The sequence below is a fragment of the Diabrotica virgifera genome, chromosome 7 (genome assembly GCF_917563875.1).
Source record: "Diabrotica virgifera virgifera chromosome 7, PGI_DIABVI_V3a".
Lineage (NCBI taxonomy): Eukaryota > Metazoa > Arthropoda > Insecta > Coleoptera > Chrysomelidae > Diabrotica > Diabrotica virgifera.
Window position 1 is genome coordinate 196,389,916 of NC_065449.1, and position 20,296 is coordinate 196,410,211.

At 32.6% G+C, this 20,296-nt stretch overlaps 1 protein-coding gene and 1 long non-coding RNA gene across 2 annotated transcripts in view; both read right to left on the bottom strand.

Annotated features, from left to right (window-relative positions):
* Positions 1-20,296, bottom strand: part of LOC114332297 (reversion-inducing cysteine-rich protein with Kazal motifs) — a 408,801-nt gene that overhangs the window by 345,644 nt on the left and 42,861 nt on the right. The gene's annotated exons all lie outside the window — the stretch shown is intronic.
* On the bottom strand, positions 6,020-8,572 carry LOC114338210 (uncharacterized). The gene is made up of 3 exons (XR_007699446.1): positions 8,391-8,572; positions 7,705-7,844; positions 6,020-6,304 (listed from the first exon to the last, which is right to left on the bottom strand). It is a non-coding gene; the product is annotated as an uncharacterized LOC114338210 (long non-coding RNA).

Genomic DNA, 20,296 nt, shown 5'->3' on the forward strand with positions numbered 1-20,296 from the left:
CCATATCCGGACCTGTCATATCCGGACCTCCCCATATCCTGACGGGTCTGCGCCGTCCGTATCTACCGAAATCTACCGAGAAAGGCAGTCCTGCTATTGGACAACGCACTAAAAGAAGAACTAAAATATGGCGAAATAATGTATTATAGAATCTATAAAACGCGTCTATCAACGAAAGTTATTGACGGCGTTGATTACTGGAATGTATGAAGGAGAAAACGTTTCAGAGACTGTAAAAGAAGTAGTGGTCTTGATATCCGGATTTTTTCATATCCGGATCGGTCTGTCGCCACATTGATCCGGATATGGCAGGTTTGACTGTAATCCAAAACAGGCGTATGTTCGTGGAATAGGGTATACTCACACAGCATCCCTCGGTAGACCGCAAGCTATAGTAGAAACATGACTGTAGACCGCATACTATAGTAGCACCAATACTTTTTAGTTACTCTTACTTTTATTACTAAGTTTTGTTTATTTTTAAGTTACTTGTTTCTTTTTTCAACACAAGAAACGACAAAAGTAATTTCATAAAAAAGAACTTTTTGATGCACCCAGGCACTATACAGTACTTATATTGCGCAGATTTGTTTTTCATTTTGATAAAGTATATTACACACTAAATACACTAAACTACACTAAATACAATAACATAAATACCGAGCAAACGTCACAGTTACGTTACGTTACGTTATTCGACACGCACAACTGGCAATGGCAAACTGCATTCAAAGCAAACGGGCGAAAACGATAAATGTGGCCTGTGACGTCAGACCCAAGCTCGCGCTTTTGAAGTTGTTTGAAACGGAAATTTTAGACGCGGAACTTTGATCAGATGTTGTACGTACACTGTTCATTGTTAAGACGTAATATTTTGAATATAACATTTTTAAACATAAATTAACAATTTTATGCAAAAAAATTTTTTAGTGCAAGTTCCCCTTTGTTAGTATTAAATGGGTGTTGCCGCCTCTGCTCCTTAGGACTTCTTGGAGCCGTTTCGACAATCCATTCATGATAATATCTTCTTACGTGCCATCTCCGCGACGGAGGTTGGCAATCATCATGGCTATTCTGATCTTAGATGCTGCTGCTCTGAATAGTTCGGTTGATGTGCATCCGTACCATTCCCTTAAGTTACGCAACCATGAGATTCTTCTCCTTCCCACACTTCTCTTTCCCTGGAGTTTCCCTTGTATAATTAATTGAAGTATGTTGTATTTCTCATTACGCATAACATGCCCCAGGTATTAGAGCTTTCTTGTCTTGATGGTTTCCAACATTTCCATTCTTTTGTTGACTCTTCTCATGACTTCGTTGTTTGTTACATGCTCGGTCCATGATATCTTCAGGATTCTTATACACCCACAGTTCAAATGCTTCCAACTTTTTAGTAGTCGATGCGTTAAGTGTCCATGCTTCTATCCCGTAAAGCAGAGTCGACAAAACCTAACACCTTGCCAGCCTAACTCTCAAATCTAATTTCAGTTCTCTTTTCAGTTTTCTGAATTCATGATATATTGGATATCAAAGATACTTTGACACTCCTCTTCCGCAGCCGTCTTGAGCTCTCCGAGAGGGCCGTAAGTACGATATTGGGGGCCCCGGGGCAAACGTGATCTGGGGGCCCCCTACTGGAGGTCTGGGGAATTTACCTCCCAGCGGAAGGAGGGGTCAGGAAAAATGTTTGAGATATTTAACCCCTTGAAAGTGCATTTTCCCTCCTGTGTGAACACCACACTCTCTTCTATCTTTTTTTTTCAGCATGTCCTGCAATAACTATAAAATTAGCAGTGCTAATGATTACATCTTCATCTGTACCTGACATTGCGTACGGATCATTAACGAATGTGTTCGTTCGTTACAATGTAAATGGTCTTACTTTGTATCGAACGAACAACCAAGCGAACACCTACGAGTTCGTTCCTTCGTTTGTGTTCGCTTTGATTTAAATGCTGGTCATTGTATTGGTGGAACTGATCCTAATGTGCTAATTCTATCTTACCTATACCTTTCTTTTCAAAATGTAGTGTCGTGTGGTTCCTTTCACGTACCAAGATGTGGTCTGGGGTAAATTAGTTAAGACAATGTAGCTGGGACCTGGGCCCGTATTCCGGTTGCATATTAGTTTTTTGTTTAGCCAAAATAACTAAATTTCCTAAGTAATAATTTATATCTTTACGAAAGGTCTCGGGGGCCCCAGCTTAGTCCGGGCTCCCTCTTCCAATGGCAGTTTAGGCTTTATTACGCCGAAATAACTAATTTCCTTAGTAATAATTTAAATTTTTATGTTAAGGTCTCGGGGGCCCCAGGTTAGCTCAGGCCTCAGGGGCCCCTGTTCTATTCCAATTGTATTTTAGTCGAAAGAACTAATTTCCGAAGTAAAAAATTAAAACTTTATATTGCGCTCTTTTTAAAATTGTGTCATTTGAAAATATTTCGTTGGGATCGGCTTTTAAAACACATATTTTTATTTCCCTCGTTAAAATCTATGCACGACCAACCAAACATGGGGCCCCCTTGATCGGGGGCCCCGGTTGCCCAATGGTAGTTACGGTTCTGCTCTCCGAATGATGTACGGGCTGGTGCTCTTGCTCTTACCCATTTTTGAGGTTGTACCAAATATGTTTAATTGAATTAAAATCTGGGCAGCGTGCCGGCCATGGTAAAACTTGAATCCCGACCTCATTAAGGTTCTCACGGATGAATCTTGCGATATGAAAACATACATCGTCATGCATTAATCTAAAGGTTTCACCAATGAATGATGCAATGCATGAAATGGTATTGGAGAACTTCTTCCACGTATTTTTGAGAGTTCACATATCTCGAACTATATCGAACAAAACAAAATAAATTCGAGCTTAGTAAGAGATGCCTCTTCAAATCATTATTGACCCTCCTCGTTAAACCACTGTTTCGGTTATAGTGCAAGTGCATAGAGCAAATCTGCTGTCTACCAAAATCGTCTGATATCATCCCTTACCGTAGTTCAGCCCCTGCATCCTGCGAAAAGCTCAGGACGGCTGCGGTAGAGGATTGGCACAACATCCCCCAATCGGATAGTCAGGATATAATGACGTCCAACCGGCTCCAAGACGTCCTAAGGGCCCAAGGCGGTAACACCCATTATTAATACTCATAATTTTTTTTAAATTGGACTATGATTTTCAAAATTATGTTTGTTTGAATTTTCTTCGAAGATTTTTAAACATTGGATTTTTACTAAGCATCTTTTCTCCCATTTTTGTGTTAAAATCTCCCATTTCCCATTATTATTTTAGTTTCTTTGTTGTCTTCTGGTACCAGGGACAAAAGAATATGAACAAATCCAATAATAACTTGTTAGTTAGGGGGGATAGTTCTCCTTTTTCATTACTATTAAATCCGCCACTGCTCTGAATAATATATTTTATCAAAATTACATTTCGACATCTACATATTTCGGAAAACATTTCCAAAGTACAAAATGAAAATTTTTATTTTTAAAACGACCGAAAATTATTTTTTTTCTACTTTATTGAGTGGTTAGTATCTAGGTACTCAAAAAATGTAATTAATTAGTATAATGCCCCAAGCTCATAGTTTTAGAACCATACTCTCTCTTCGGTATCAAAGTTCTGAACTATCAAACCAAGACCTGAATCTAAAATAAACTTATAGTACTGTTGTATACGTAGATTTTGATCTGATAAAATGTGCAATGTATATTATTTCTAATGTGAATTCATTTTTATGCAAATGAATGTCACAACTGGTTCTATAGACATTCACCTCACACTAGAAAAAGAGAAACAAAATGTAAAACCATAACATTTATCTTTTAACAAGTTGGAATTTTAATCCATTTGATGTTTCGAGTGTTGAGTAATTATGCAAATCAGATTCATTCGCTTTTGAATGGATTAGATACTGTTATGATTATTGTCTGCATTGTGAGATGGCTAAATAAAAAAGATGTTTGACAATAAAATTAATTTTTTATGGTAAACAACTTTTGGGCGATGGTTTTGTTGACATTTTGAACTAAGTGGAAGCGTAGATAAGATATTTTACATGCTTTAACATACCCTTACTACGCACATGTCAACAGGACATTTCAATAAAAAAAAGAGTGTGTGTACTTGTGTACGCACGTAAGAAGTTATACTTCTTTGTCGTCATAAAAACAGTTTTTTTATATACCTCATACAAAATCGGTAATATTTGCTATAAGATGGTTATATTTTAGGGTTTAGATCATTCAGAACTTTCTATAACTTTTCTTTCGTAAAATTAATAACAAAACTTATCATAATTGAAATAACAGAAAATAATGTTGATTTATATATGTTGAGAAAAATTTTTAATTTCTTTTTCAATTAGAAGGATGTAATTCCATATTAGAATATAGTTCTATTTCCAATTATCTGTTCATAATAACAATGTTCAATATTGTAAAAATAAAGCTACTTTTCTCTTGAGTGACATTCATATTTTTTTGACATACCCTGTGTAATACCCATAAAAATTTACTATCTGATGGTTGAATCAGAGATTCTAGATATTGCAGAACCTTTTATGTAGAACAACTATTTTTCGTAAAATGAATAATAAAAAAGTTTTCCATATTATGGTTCCAACTTACAGGGACATACTGTATATTATGACAAAAATATTTTTAAATCTGTAGGCAAGTCAAAAGTGTAAACTCAACCTTAATTTAACAAGAGTTATAGTCGGTTCGCTAAACTCACGACACTGTCTACTGGCTAGTGTTTTTAGTAGATATTTTTTTTGTTTTTGGCCAATTTTGTGAAAATTGGCAAAATTACTAACTATTTAGTAATTATTTTCTTGTCAATTTTACAAAATTGGCAAAATTACTTACTAAATTCACTAGACATTTGTAGTAACACTGGTGGTACTCATTATTTTCTTTTAAAATATCATACAATATACAGGGTGTAACAAAAATACAGGTCATAAATTAAATCACATATTCTACGACCAAAAATAGTTCGACTGAACCTAACTTACCTTAGTACAAATGTTCACATAAAAATAGTTACAGCCCTTTGAAGTTACAAAATAAAAATGGATTTTTTCCAATATATCGAAAACTGTTTGTGGTTTCTTATTGAAAACGGATATGTGGCATCCTTATGACAGGAATATCTTAAAATAAAATTATAGTGAAATTTGTGCATACCATAAAAATTTTATGGGGGTTTTGTTCCCTTAAACCCCCCCAAACTTTTGTGTACGTTCCAATTAAATTATCATTGTGGCACCATTAGTTAATAACAATATTTCTAAAACTTTTTTGCCTCTTAGTACTTTTTCGAAAAGCTAGTTTTTGTCGAGATATTTTGAATATTTGTCAAATCCACCATATATTTGTATACTGTTACGTACTGGTAATAATACGAAAAATTATTTATAAATAATTACAGTTTGAGGTATATTTTGAACCGTATTAGAAAAGAAGCCACATCTCGATAAAAGATGCCTTATCGGAAAAATACTAAGAAGCAAAAAGTTTCAAAAACACTCTGTTTAACTAATGTAACCGCAATAATAGTTTAGTTGTAACGTACACAAACATTTGGGAGGTTTAAAGGCACAAAACCCCCATAAAATTTTTACGTAAACATATTAAAAAAGAAGCCGCATCTCGATTGAAAATGATTTATCGAAAAATTACTAAGAGGCAAAAAATTTTTAAAAACATTGTGTTTAACTAATGGTACCACAATAAGAATTTAATTGGAACGTACATAAAAGTTTGGGGGGTTTAAGGGAACAAAACCCCCATAATATTTTTATGGGGTACACAAATTTCACTATAATTTCTTTTAAAGATGTACCTACCATAACAATGCCACATGTCACTTTTAATTAAAAAATCTCTAATAGTTTTCGATATATCGGAAAAAATCGATTTTCATTTTGTAACTTCAAAGGGCTGTAACTTTTTTTGTGTGCCTATTTGTACTAAGGTAAGTTAGGTTCAATCGAACTATTTTTGGTCCCAGAATATGTGGTTTAATTTATGACCTGTATTTTTGTTACAGCCTGTATTATTTACAAAAGTATATACAAATCCGGTATAATATCCCTACTTTATAGCATTTTCAATATCTTCCGTAAGTCCAAACGGTGAGCTTAAATTTTTTTTCCAATGCATCCAACTTTCTTTGAAGCGAAGCTGAATTGTTCAAATATAAAAAAACTCTCCTGCGGTGTTGTCCGTATGAGATGATATGCCAGTCTCTAATGCATCATTGTCCTCTATGTTTACTTTTAGATTTATCTGTATAGCCTACAAAAAAAATTAATCCAATTTAAATTTTAGATCACAACTACAACTGATATGAATAACATTGTAACTCCACTTATAATGTTTTTCAACTATTGCTTAAATGATATCTACAAAGGACAACTTTCATTTTGATCTAAAAACTTTTATCCTATCTTATGTACCTTAATATAAAGTTTTTTAATAAAATAAACTCATTGTAAGTGCAAATTTTGAATCACTCAGCGGAAAAACTTTGTAACCAATGTTACAATACTATAAATTTCTATTATTGATGAATATTTTTATAAACACATTGTAACATCTATATAATTTACGAGTGAACTAACTTCCACTGTTATATCTGATGTTCACAGTGGATTACATGTTCAAGAAGCATCAACAGCGAAAACCCCTTCCTGCATCAAAGGCATTAGTTTATTATTAGATACGTCTGCTAAGTAAAAATTCCCAAAGAAGAAAAATCTTGGAAAGGAGAGACAAAGAGATCCAAGTGTTTTCAAAATTAATATTTTGAAGAAACTGAGGAACTCTGACCAAGAATGCACTAGAAAAACTGTAAAATTAATGTAAATGAGAGAATCGGGACCTCGATGTAACGATAAATGTAACAATAAATGTAAATCGAAATTATATAAAAAAAGAATGACTCAATTCATTTAATAATTTTTGGGCAATAGCTGATCATTATAAACAGAGTGATTTATGTAGAGTTTGTAGAGCTTACTTATGCAGATATAGTCCGTCCGCTATAACTTTTCCCATACGGTACGAATCATTTTCAATCAAACTAAATCAAAACATAAATTGAAACGAACGTCGATGTGTATATACATTTTGTATACTGTATACTATATACTACACACATCGGCATACGTTTTACTTTCTGTTTTGACTTAATTTGATTGAAAATGAATCGCACCGCATGGGAAAAGTTATAGCGGACGGACTATTCTCAACCAATAGTGAAAAGTTAAATGAGTCCACGTAAAACTGGTAAATATGAATATAATTTGCAGTTAGCAGAACACTGACACCAAGTTTGTAAGAAACATTTGTGATACTTTACCAGATAATATATGGTTAACTACGCTATTCAAAAAAAGTGGCATTGCAGCTCGACTTAAATCAGAACCATTAATGCTAACAACAATGTGATACATGAAAGCGAAAAGCTGAGGAAAAGTTATAAAATATGGATTAAGCAAATTGTAGCTGGAGCATCACATAAGCTAATGGTTTATTGCATATAAGGAGACAGTCTGTTACCAACGCACTGTACTTAGCTGAGAATATTTTTTAACAAAAAATCAAAATATTAAATTATTCTTCATTATTTATTTTTTAGTTGTTATATCCACTTGAAAAAGCATAAGATAAATGTGTTTATTGATTTTACTCACTCTCAATTTACTTCTTTCTTTTCCAATCTCCTCGTTCTTTCAACATCATGTTACCTATGCACTTTTTTGAGGCTTGCGTACCATTTCCTGTGATGGAACTTGATCAGGATGATTTTCGTCCTCTAAATAAGCTGGTTCGTCTAAAATTAATAGATTTATGTAAAATATTGTTATGTGAATGTATGAGATAGCCACTTTACACGATGCAAGTAATTGCGCAATTTCTTGCAGCAATTGAAATTGCATCGTGTCACACGAGAATTGCACAGAAAAGGTGCAATTACTTGCAGCAACTTCTTGCTGCAAGAAGTTGCAGCTAAATAGAACATGTTCATGCAATTCTTTCTGCAATTGTTATATATAACACATATTATAATTTTCTCAATAATCTAACATTTTTAATCTAATATCTGATAACTCTACTCAAAAAATCACATTTAATTTATAAAAACAACATAACCTAAAATTTATGTTTAGGTCAAAGTTTCTGTCTATTTCGTATCAGCTTCTGTAATTACTTGTACCCTGTAATCATTTTATTGCAGAAATCTAGTTGCAAGTTGCAACTGATTGCAGAAGTTTTTGCTGCAAGAACTTGTTGTATTAAATTCTCAATTACTTGCAATGTGTAAAGTGGCTCAAATGTAGGAACAAAATTTGTTTTAACTTATTTTCAAAACACTTACCTGTAATCATTGACAGTAATAAAAGACTCCAAGTACTGGATCCTCCGAGTCTTTAGTTTTGAATAAGTGAGATCGTAAAATCGTCCCGGTTGATTGATGTTTATCCACAGTTCTCTAGTGTAGAGAATCTCTACACTACCTCTACGAGCCAATAGGTTTTTATCAGTAATTTTGCGATTGAAAATCGCACTCACACAATTTGGGCTTCCACAATGACATGCAACAAGCATGTTAATAAGTCCAAAAATATAATATGAAAACTATTTAAAAAGGCAGTATAACAATCACTCTATATTTATTATTATTATTATTATTATTATTATAAAACAAATAAGGGCAGAGGAGCGAGCTCCTATTATGCCCAAAAACAAAGAAAAATATCTTATACAACTAGTACAAATTAAGAATGAAGTTACAATTAAAAAACATCAAATAAAAAATACTGAAACAATAAACAATGCCTGCCTAAAACAATGCAGTCCTTTAAATCTCCTATAATGCTCAAAATAAAGAAAAATAGCGTCGTAAAACTAATAAAAATTATAAAGATTACAATTAAAAACATCAAATAAAATTCTGAAACAATAAATAATGCCGTCCTAAAATAACTTAGTCCTGCAAAGAAAATAAAGAGGAATCAAGTCGATTTTTAAAAATATTTACACTAGTTGCCGATATGGTGTCTTGATCTAAGTTATTCCAAATATTAAATATTCTGTTTGGTAAAAAGTTCATCCTGGATCTTGTTGTCGTTTGTTCCCTCTTTAATTTGTATCGATGGCCTCTTAATCGTTCGTCTTGATTTAGCGTAAATATCGTGTTAAGGTTTCCAAAATTATATTTTAAAATGCGGAAGGACATGATTAGGTCCCCTCGAAGACGTCGATGTTCAAATGTTGTTAGATGAGCCAATGAGAGTCTATCTTCATAATTGGGTCTTACGCGGCCAAATGCCAGTCTTGTGGCTTTACGTTGAACATTTTCCAGTAAGGCTTTATCGCGACTGAGATCTGGACTCCATACTGGTCCGGCAAACTCAAGAATTGGTCTGACGTATATAGAGTAAAGTTTACTCATCGAGGTTAAAGATATTCGTGTAAAACATTTATGGATTAAAAACAGTTTCGAGTTTGCGCGTTTACACACTGACACTATATGGTCAGACCAATTTAAGTTACTGTTAACTATTACTCCAAGATCTTTGTGGGAGGTTACTGACTCTATGGGATGTCCATTAATAAAGTACGGTAGTAATGGGTTATTATTGCCAATATGTAGTATGACGCATTTTTCAATGTTCAGTGGAAGTAACCACTCTGAGGACCATTTGAATATTGCGTCAAGGTCAGTTTGAAGAACATGTTGGTCAATAATTGGATTCACATATAATTTAGTATCATCCGCGTAAATGGAAACCTTACTGGATACAACGAGAGGAAGATCACTAGTGTAGATACAAAATAGTAGTGGTCCAAGTACTGATCCTTGTGGAACTCCACTCTTGACTGGTTTATCTACTGAATAAGCTTCCCCAACACGAACTCGGAAGTACCTGTTGGATAAAAAATTTTGAATCCAAATGTTTAATTTTCCGCGGATACCATAGTGATCCAATTTAGCTAGTAATCGTCGTTTGGGAACACGATCGAAAGCTTTGGAGAAGTCTAAATAGACTACATCAACAGGATGTCGATTGTTTAAAGATGATGACCAGTCATTTATACAATGAAGTAAGTTTGTAATCGTTGAACGACCCTTAATAAAACCATGCTGCTGGTGAGGTATGACATTTTCTTGAAGGAGAAATTCAGACATAGCTTCAGAAATAATGGATTCCATGACCTTTCCGACAATAGGAACCAGGCTGATTGGACGATAATTATTGCAATCAAGTTTATTTACTTTCTTGAATATAGGAGTAACCGAAGCTAATTTCCATGATGAGGGAAGAGAACCCTGATTAAAAGAAGCATTCATTATAAGGGATATAGGAATGGCTACAGACTCTGCACATTGTTTAAGGAAATAGGAAGTTAGTCCGTCTAATCCAGGTGATGAATTATTGCGTAGTTTCAAAAAATGATGTTTAATAACATCCGGTGTGAAAGAGATATTGTCAAGGGTTGTAAGGAGACGTGGACACATAATTTGAGGAATGGTATCGTTAGGTTCATCTGTAAAAACCTGAGAAAAAAATAACGATAAGCATTCGGAAGATTCATTATTTGAAGAACATAAAGACCCGTCATCTTTTTGAAGTAATGGTATGGAGACTTTAGAAGATAAAGATGTGCGAATGTACTGATAAATTTTTTTACTGTTACCACTAGAAATAATAGATTCTTCAAATTCTATTCTTAGGTTTAGCAACGATTGTTTGACTTGGTTGGAAAAATTACGGTGAGTGAGAAAGTCATTGATGGAACCAGTAAGCTTATAAGTTCGCCAAAGCTTTCGCTTATGGCGAATTAAGCGGATAGCTGTAAGATTAATCCAAGGTTTTAATCGATTTTTGTATATTTGTCGTTCAGTTGTATTATCAGAAATTGTTGTAATAACAGTATGAAGGAAAGAATCCCACATTATCAATCAACGACATAACCAAACCGTCCCCAAACCACAGCCCACAGCTGCGCTACAGCTGCCATATTGGATAATTTTTGACATGTCATTTGAACATCCAATCAGAACAAAGTTATAATGCGCGTATGCGCCTGGCCGATGCGTATGAGCCTGGTTTTAACATTAAAAATTCACCCTCAACGCGCGTAAAGAAGTATAACTTCAAAAACTATTTGGATGCAAATTTAAGAAATAGATTGCAAAAAACGTTTCAAATTTGAGATTAAAAAATACTTAAAATGTAACGTATGTCATTTCATAGGTTTTCAACTTTTTTTTCTTGTGGTGTATCTATTATCACACGTTAGCTTACATGTCAACAATATTATAGATTATAGAACTTTACCTATCCACAGCCTCTCGAAATAGATCGATCCTCTATATGAAGACCCATAAATTGTCATATGTTATGTACTTAAAAATGTTTCTTGAAATAACAGAATTATTCTGGTTCTTATCAATTTAAATTATATTTAGTAATTCCCTCTTGGCATTCGTCATTCTAAGCACATGGTGTAGCGTGTATGTTGTCCATGGGATCTTCAAAATTCGGTATTAACAGCACACTTCGAATGCTTCCTACCTGTTATTGTTTTGATAGTCCAGGTCTCATAGTTCGGAAATTTATTATTGCAGAGTTATCATTGAAAATTTTCTAAATGAAAATCTTCCTTTATTTAAGCAATTCTGTTTGTTCATTAGCAAGTTATTGCGTCGGATCCCGGTGAATTCCTATTTTAATCCCCCATCCTAATTACACGCTAACTGGCAACTCTGGCGCGCAGGTAATTTTTCGATAACCTACTTACTACCGGTGAACTTGCATTTTTTAAGTAATGTTGATAATCTAATAACGGTATTCCAGGTATGTACCTGTATAAATTACCCTCTTTGAAGGTGGTGTAAAAATTATTCATCATTTATGTATTGTCTCTTGGAAGAGTTACTAGAGAAAATCCAAAAAAATTTTCTGAAAGTGGCTGAAATTCTTGTAACAGATTTCGTAATGAGTGAACGTGGGTGTAAGTTATTGGTGGTAAATAATTTTAAATTTCACTTAAAGAAAGTGCTAAAATGTGGAAAACATGTATGGTACTGTTCTGCATCTGGCTGCAAGGCAACCTGTTATACCGACGGCAAGATTTTTTAAATATTTTTATAACTAACACATATGTTCTTCAGTTCAGTCTTTCAAAATATGAAAAATAATTTTTCTACGGGTAACGGTTAAAAAGTTATTCTAATTGTTTGTAAGCAAAACATCGACATGTTTTTGAAAAAATAATTTCACACTGTTTAAAATTACTTTTTGTCATTTTTTTAATTAAGTTGATAGTATGAATATTCTTCTTTCATAACCTGTCCGAAGTATTACTGTAACCTCATAATTTTCTGACTTATAGTGTTGCAAAAAAAATGAATTTGGGATAAACAAATTAAATAACTTTTAAACTATTTGACCAATTGCTTTAAAATTTAAAATAAAGGTAATTTAAGCACAAGAAGTCTCAGCATTCCGTGTAATAAGAAGGTTCTAACTTAATTTTTACATAAGTTATGAACATTTATAAAATCTCAAAATTTATGACTTATTTTGCAATTTTCTAAGCAAAAAATAAAGATAGACATATCCAGCGAACGCCATATTAAAGTTTTTTATATGATTTATGAGTTTCTTATTCTCAAATTTGTTTAGAATGCTTCACTATTTAGTAATAGACGAAAAAAGCGAAAATTTACCGTGTTTTGATCTTCATTTGTCTATAACTATGTATATCATCAAAATCGGCTGCAGGAAACATTAAGGTTATTATTATAGATGTCCATACTACTCAAAAAATTTGGTTTCGGCCTGGAGGGGGATGTGTCCCGAGAAAAATTTCTCTTACTCTGGGCTAATTAGCAAAATACAAGGAAAAGTTATTTACCAGCAATGTTATTGCTGGAATCGAATCTTATTATTGTATGTATTAATAATATATTAATAATTAATTTATTTATTATAACACAATATTTTAATTTGTTTAAATAAAAATTGTTCAAATAATTATACAGCTTTCAAATGAGAATATTTATGTTTTTAAATTTAAAAGGTACACTTGTAGTAAGTTTATCTAAAAAAAAAGCCTACAACTGGAAAAAATATGTAATTTTCTCTTCTTATAAATAAATTAATCTATTATAACAAAACAAAAGCAAGTTTGACATTTAGTAATGCGTTAGTTCGATGGCTCTACTCGAGTTATTAGGGAACAAAAAAAGAATGAAGGAAATTTCTCCATGGGAAGCCGAGAAAATGCATTTTGTTAACGTATACCGATTTTGAACTTTGAGGGTTACATTTTCTCCAACCTAATTTTTGATTGGAATTTTGCCATTTATAGCAATTTTTACACGTATTATCGATAGTTTTTATTATAATAATATATGTTATGAGGATTTTAAAGATAAGAAAATTGGTGTGGAGAAAGAGGACAAAAATAAAAAGGTGATGGTTTGAAAATTATGATCCTATTGTTTATATCTTTGCCGTAAATTCCGGTCAACTTTGACCGGTTGTATCTCAGGAACCACTCGTCATAATTAAACATTTTTTCTTTTAAAAGAAGTATCCTGCCGCTGTATTTCGAATACCGTTTTCACAATTTAATTTAGTTTAATATTTCCCGAGATATTCTATTTGTTTATAAACCAAAAAATTGTTTATAATTTTAAAATATTCCTGAGGCCGCTTAAATAGTCCAATTTCAATTCTGTATAGTACATTAGATAGATATACTGTCTTTTTATGGAAAAATCATAGTTATTCTTATGCATCATAATTATTGTCGTTATTATAGCGACCGTAAATTTTTAATTAACATTTTAATTGTTGCTAAACTGTTCTTCTGGAATTATAATACATACGAAAAGGGCTTTTACGTTACCAAGTTATTTAATTATTGATTAACAACTACTTATCTAAAAGTTAAGTTGAAAATTAAAAATTTTGTTGGAAAAACCCGCTTTTTCCGGGGAAAGTTTTCGTCGAAGTAAATCGAAAAAAACACGTGTCTATGCAGAATTTAATTGCGGTGAATTTCTATTTGGGTGTTTTTGGTCTAAAGTTAAAATCTTTGGAGTTATAGAGAAAAAATTGAAAAAAACACGATTTTCGGGCGCCATTTTGTTTATAAAAAAAGTAGCACACTATCTGCGGACTTTGCATATCTATATTATTAATATATACAATCATAAGATTCGATTCCAGCAATAAAATTGCTGGTAAATAACTTTTCCCAAAAATGGCCTATTCTCCGATAATCAGCCCAGACTATCTGGACTAAAATGCCTAGGAAGTGATTTATTTCCATTACTTGTTCAATGTTAACTTCATCGACTTCAAGTTTTAATTTGATTGGTTCTTTCTTCTTCTTCATGTGCCGTGCTCGATTATCGAGCGTTGGCTATCAAATTGGCTGTAGTAATTTTGGTGACGGCAGCTCGGAAAAGGGATGTAGAGGATCTGTTAAACCATTCTCTCAGGTTTCTAAGCCATGACGTTCTTCTTCGACCTGGCCTTCTTGTTCTGTCTACCTTGCCTTGTATTATTAAATAGAGTATATTATATCTCTCTGGGTGTCGCATAAAATGGCCAAAATATTCAAGATTGCGATTTATCTAGTTGTCTAAGTTATTAAATCACCACATTAAATTCATTTGCTCTCGTACAATCTGCTAACGAGTCTTTGATGGCTATCTGCTAAATTTATGAGCTGATTTATTCGTTCTTCCAAAATTTTGATTGTACGTTTCAACGCAGTATTTAGCAAATAATTGTCTCTGTAGTTTTCTGGTTGTTTCTTGTCACCCTTTTGGACTAATAGGATTAGCTCGCTTTTCTTCTATTCTCCTGGTATTTTGTTGTGTCTTATAATCTTGTAAATTTATGTTGTCAGTTGATCCGTCATTGCCGCTCCCTCACATATCTCAACAATTCATTTGATATAGTCTGTTCGCTAAACTCAGACACAACTGGCTAGTGAGTTTAGTCGGTAATTTTTTACACAGATCTATATTCTTTAGGTAACTACCACGTTTTTGCAATTGAAAATATAGTAACATTTAATAAACACATTAAATATCTCATAAATTTTTAAATATTTTTAACCAATATTTTTTGCCTAATACTGGTAGCATAGCGCAACTTCTCCTATTAAATAAAATAATTTATAGTGCTTATTTAAAACGAAAATAATATTATTTTGCAAATTTAATTTTTAAATTTTATATTTCATTATTGAAATAAATAGGGGGTCAAATTTGATTTAGTAAGTCTTAGGAAAAAGATTTTTCCTACAGCTTTGTAAAAAAATCCTAAAGACTTTCATTAAAATGTAATTTACCTCAGCAGTTAAAAAAGTAAATATTGTGCAAAAATGACCCCTTTTTAATTATTTAAACAATGATCCCCTCATATGATTTGGATACTTTTTTGAAAATATCTTTCACCTAAACTTTGATAAAACATTTATTCCAACCTGTACGGAATTACATTTTGATTTTTCTTTTATTTTATTAGGCTATATATTATATATAATATACTCATATAACCAGTGAAATGTCAAATATACACAACTTTCGAAAAATTTAAATGTTCTGTGGTCTGCTCAAAATAATTTCATTACCCTCAGGTAAGTTTAACAGACTCTGTAACATATAATATATTTTACGGCCATTACTTGCATAAAAACTTTTTTCAATCCAGTCCAATAAATTTTATTAAATAAAACATACGTGTTGGAATACTTAATAATTTCCCTGTCAAATGGTATTTTGCATATATTCTGCTGTTCTGAAGGTTATATCCACATAACAAGTTGTTACGTTCGCCCTGCAGCTTATTTATATTTATAATGAACTGCCAATCATATTATTAGCTTTTCATTGTACGTCTGGTCTTGTTTTAGTGTTGTGTCTGAACGATACTATTTATATGTTTGCATGAAATATTTTGGAAGAATAAAGTATTGTTTCGGGGTCACTGTATTTTAATTTGTGCTTAAGCCATAAACGTTTATAAGCAATTATTCTAATTAATTTATTACACCCTATATTAAATTTGACATGTTTCTTTCAATACAGCTTTATTAAAGACATTGAAAAAGCAACGGATGATAACTTTACTAATCTTGGTGGATTTGAATGTTTCCTGTTGAGTTGTCCAGTTGCAAAACTCGTTTTGTCCATTTTTTTTTAAATTGAGTTAAGACCGCCATTTTGTAGTTTTTTCTCCTGCATCCAAAAACATATAGGTATGTCGTGTTGCAAAAGTCGTTATAAATCTGTTTAAAACGTATCAGAAAATCAATAAATGCTGCAAAACACGTTACGTCCATTTTCATAATGCAGCAAAATTCGTTTTGTCCAAGATAATAAAACTGTTTCAAAACTCGTCATGTCTCTTAATAAACATACTGGATTACCATTATTAAAATGTTGCAAAATTCGTTATGTCCATTCTGAAGTATGATTTTACTTATACAAATTTTCGCTGTACGTTGTTTTTATTAAATTCTGAGACATTATAAGACAACGATTATAATTTAGGCTTCGGCTCTCCTGCTACAGATGTCATGTTCAACATGCCTGTCCCCAATACCCAAAACTCCTGAACAAGTCTCGTAGTACTTACGCCAATTGTACATTTACTCGTACAACTTCACTGTCTGTGTTCCTCTGTCCCACTCTGAACCCACTGTCAGGGTTCCTCATCAAAAGATCCTTAGACGAAGAAAAAATCATATATGTTTGGTTAGAAAACTAGTATAAAAAAGGCTCTAACCAAATCTCTTCAGCACTATACCACCGTTTGCTAAACACACACTATCAAAGTGGCTGCTGATAGGTGCGGCGGTCACAACAAGAATAAGATCGTTATTGGTACCTATATTCAGCAAGTTTCTTGCACAAGATGATCCTCCATCTGTGAAAAAAGGTATCTTGCTCTTCCCAGTAGTCGACCATTCCTTCGTCCCTCCCGATTGGGTTTTTGGGGCGAATGGAGGCTAAAATTAAAAAACATACTGCCCTTTTGACTGACTACGTTGACTTTTTTAAGTAGTGTGCCACAGTTATCCGCTTGGAACATGAGTGTCCTCTTAGACTGGAAAGAAGCAGTGTCAGCCACACTAAAAGAACCTAAAGAGTGGCATTTCAGGTTACGCCCTAGTAAACATATCCTCACAGTCAAAACAAAACTAGGAAATTCTAAGGTAAGAGGTGAAACTAACTACAATGTTGATTTAGGAATAGAGAAAAGTATTATTAAGCCTGGGAAGCAGTTTTTAATTTTGAATCCAAAACGTGTGAAGAAAGGTATACCTATAAAAAAATTGAAATTAAAGGACTTGAAGACACTTCTAACAAAACATTTTACCAAGGAATAAGAACATAACCAGGATCTCACTTTCTTTAAAAAATTTTTGACCAACAGAAAGCTCTTTCGGATCCTCAAGACAACGAATCAGACATTGCTGAGATCGATGATGCTGGAGAAGAATTACCCATATGAACATACATTTAATAGATTTAATCTGAAATAATTTACATATTTTATTTGTATATATTTCTGAAACATTTTTGCTACATTAAACGTAAGTTCTTAAAATGATCTCTCTATTTTTATATTTCTCTCCAATATAGTGCAGCAAAACTCGTTGTATCCTGTATACTGTAGCAAAAGTCGTTATGTCCAAAATAAACCCCCCTAAAAATCTCCCTAAATGTTAACATATATTTATTAGGACACTGAACATACATTATAATATACACACCTTTAGATTATTTCATTCATAGGAGATTCTGACCAATAGAAAGCTACAGAAATAAAAATTAAACTGATAATTTTTGATAATATCCCGTCGTCAAGTATATTACGTCAGATGCCCTTCGTTGCTACGAAAACATACATTCAGTGACATAAATGACAATTAATGTTTTAAAAATAATTATAAAAGTGATGACTTTCAACCGTCAAATATTTATAACAACTATGTGTTTAATTGTACTAATTTGTACTTACATAAATAAATTACAATAAAATTTTGAATGAAGTAAAAGACAGACGTATTCTCAATCAGAGAGTACTTATGATTGAGAGTACGTCTGTCTTTTACTTCATTTAAAATGAACTCTCACATGCAACCCATTCAACATTTGAATAAAATTTTGGTTTTGAGCAGTTTTATTCATGAGATAAGCCCAACAAATTGCACTCGATCTCTAAAATTATTATCGAATTTTAGCCCTCGTGACACTTTGACATAATTTCACTTCCCTTCGGGTCGTGAAATTAAAACTGTCAAAGTGTCACTCGGGAAAAATTCGATAATTTTAGAGCTCTTGTGCAATTACTACTGATTATTTCATTCATAAGAGATTCTGGCCAATAGAAAGCTACAGAAATGAAAATTAAGGTGATTATTTTTTAATGATTTTAACTTCCAATCGTATAGTAAGATATTTGATCACGTGTTTAATTCTGTCCAATCAGATTAAAATTATACTGAGAATTATCTATTGTAGAAAATTACTGATAGAATTTTTTTAAGTAGATTGTTTCTCTTTAATGACAACCAGTTTCCTAGTTTTGACAACTGTCACATTTAAGAAAATATCCATGATATACGTATTAAAAAATAATCTTACGAATATCACACGACAGTAAGAATAAATAAGAAAATAATGCTTCATTTTTACTCAAATTTGTTGTCATTGGGCAATAGACACGAGAGCCCGCAGGGCTCTCGTGTCTATTGCCAGAAAACAAATTTTCGAAAAACTGTCGCATTATTTTCAATTTGTTCTCACTCTCTTGTGATATTATACCCGATAATTTTTGATAATATCCCGTCATCAAGTATATTACGTCAGATGTACTTCGTTGCTACGAAAAAATACATTCAGTGACATTAATGACAATTAATGTTTTAAAAGTTATAAAAGTGATGACTTTCAACCGTCAAATATTTATAACAACTGTTTGTTTAATTGTACTAATTTGTACTTACCTAAATAAATTACAATAAAATTTTTGTTTTGAACAGTTTTATTCATGAAATAGTCGCAACAAATTGCACTCGATCTCTAAAATTATTATCGAATTTTTGCCCTCGTGACACTTTGACATAATTTCACTCCCCTTCGGGTCGTGAAATTAAAACTGTCAAAGTGTCAGTCGGGAAAAATTCGATAATTTTAGAGCTCTTGTGCAATTACTATTGAAAATTTTGAAAAATGAACATAACGAGTTTTGCAATTTTGCAAATTGCATTTTACAGAGGCTGAAAAGTAAAGGGACAAGGACAGAACCCTGTGGAAGGCCATTGTTAAGTTTCTTCTGTCTACTCGTCTCCTTTCCTATTATAACCTGGAAGGCTCTGTTTGTCAGCATGTTGTCAATGAGGTTAATTATCTTTCTGCAGGGGATAATACGGGCCAATTTATATATTAATCCCTGTCTCCAAACGGTATCATATGCTGCTGTTAGATCTATGAATACTGTTGCTGTCTTTTGTTTCTTGTGAAAACTAGCTTCTATAAAAGTTGTTAATGACAGAACTTGGTCCGTACAGCTTCGATGAGGGCGGAAGCCAGCTTGTTCAATGTGGACATTCTCATCTCTTTTTATTTCACAACAGATTATGGCGGGCTCTCGTGTCTATTGCCAGAAAACAAATTTTCGAAAAAGTGTCGCATTATTTTCAATTTGTTCTCACTCTCTTGTGATATTATACCCGATAATTTTTGATAATATCCCGTCATCAAGTATATTACGTCAGATGTACTTCGTTGCTACGAAAAAATACATTCAGTGACATTAATGACAATTAATGTTTTAAAAGTTATAAAAGTGATGACTTTCAACCGTCACATATTTATAACAACTGTTTGTTTAATTGTACTAATTTGTACTTACCTAAATAAATTACAATAAAGTTTTTGTTTTGAACAGTTTTATTCATGAAATAGTCGCAACAAATTGCACTCGATCTCTAAAATTATTATCGAATTTTTGCCCTCGTGACACTTTGACATAATTTCACTCCCCTTCGGGTCGTGAAATTAAAACTGTCAAAGTGTCAGTCGGGAAAAATTCGATAATTTTAGAGATCTTGTGCAATTACTATTGAAAATTTTGAAAAATGGACATAACGAGTTTTGCAATTTTGCAAATTGCATTTTACAGAGGCTGAAAAGTAAAGGGGCAAGGACAGAACCCTGTGGAAGGCCATTGTTAAGTT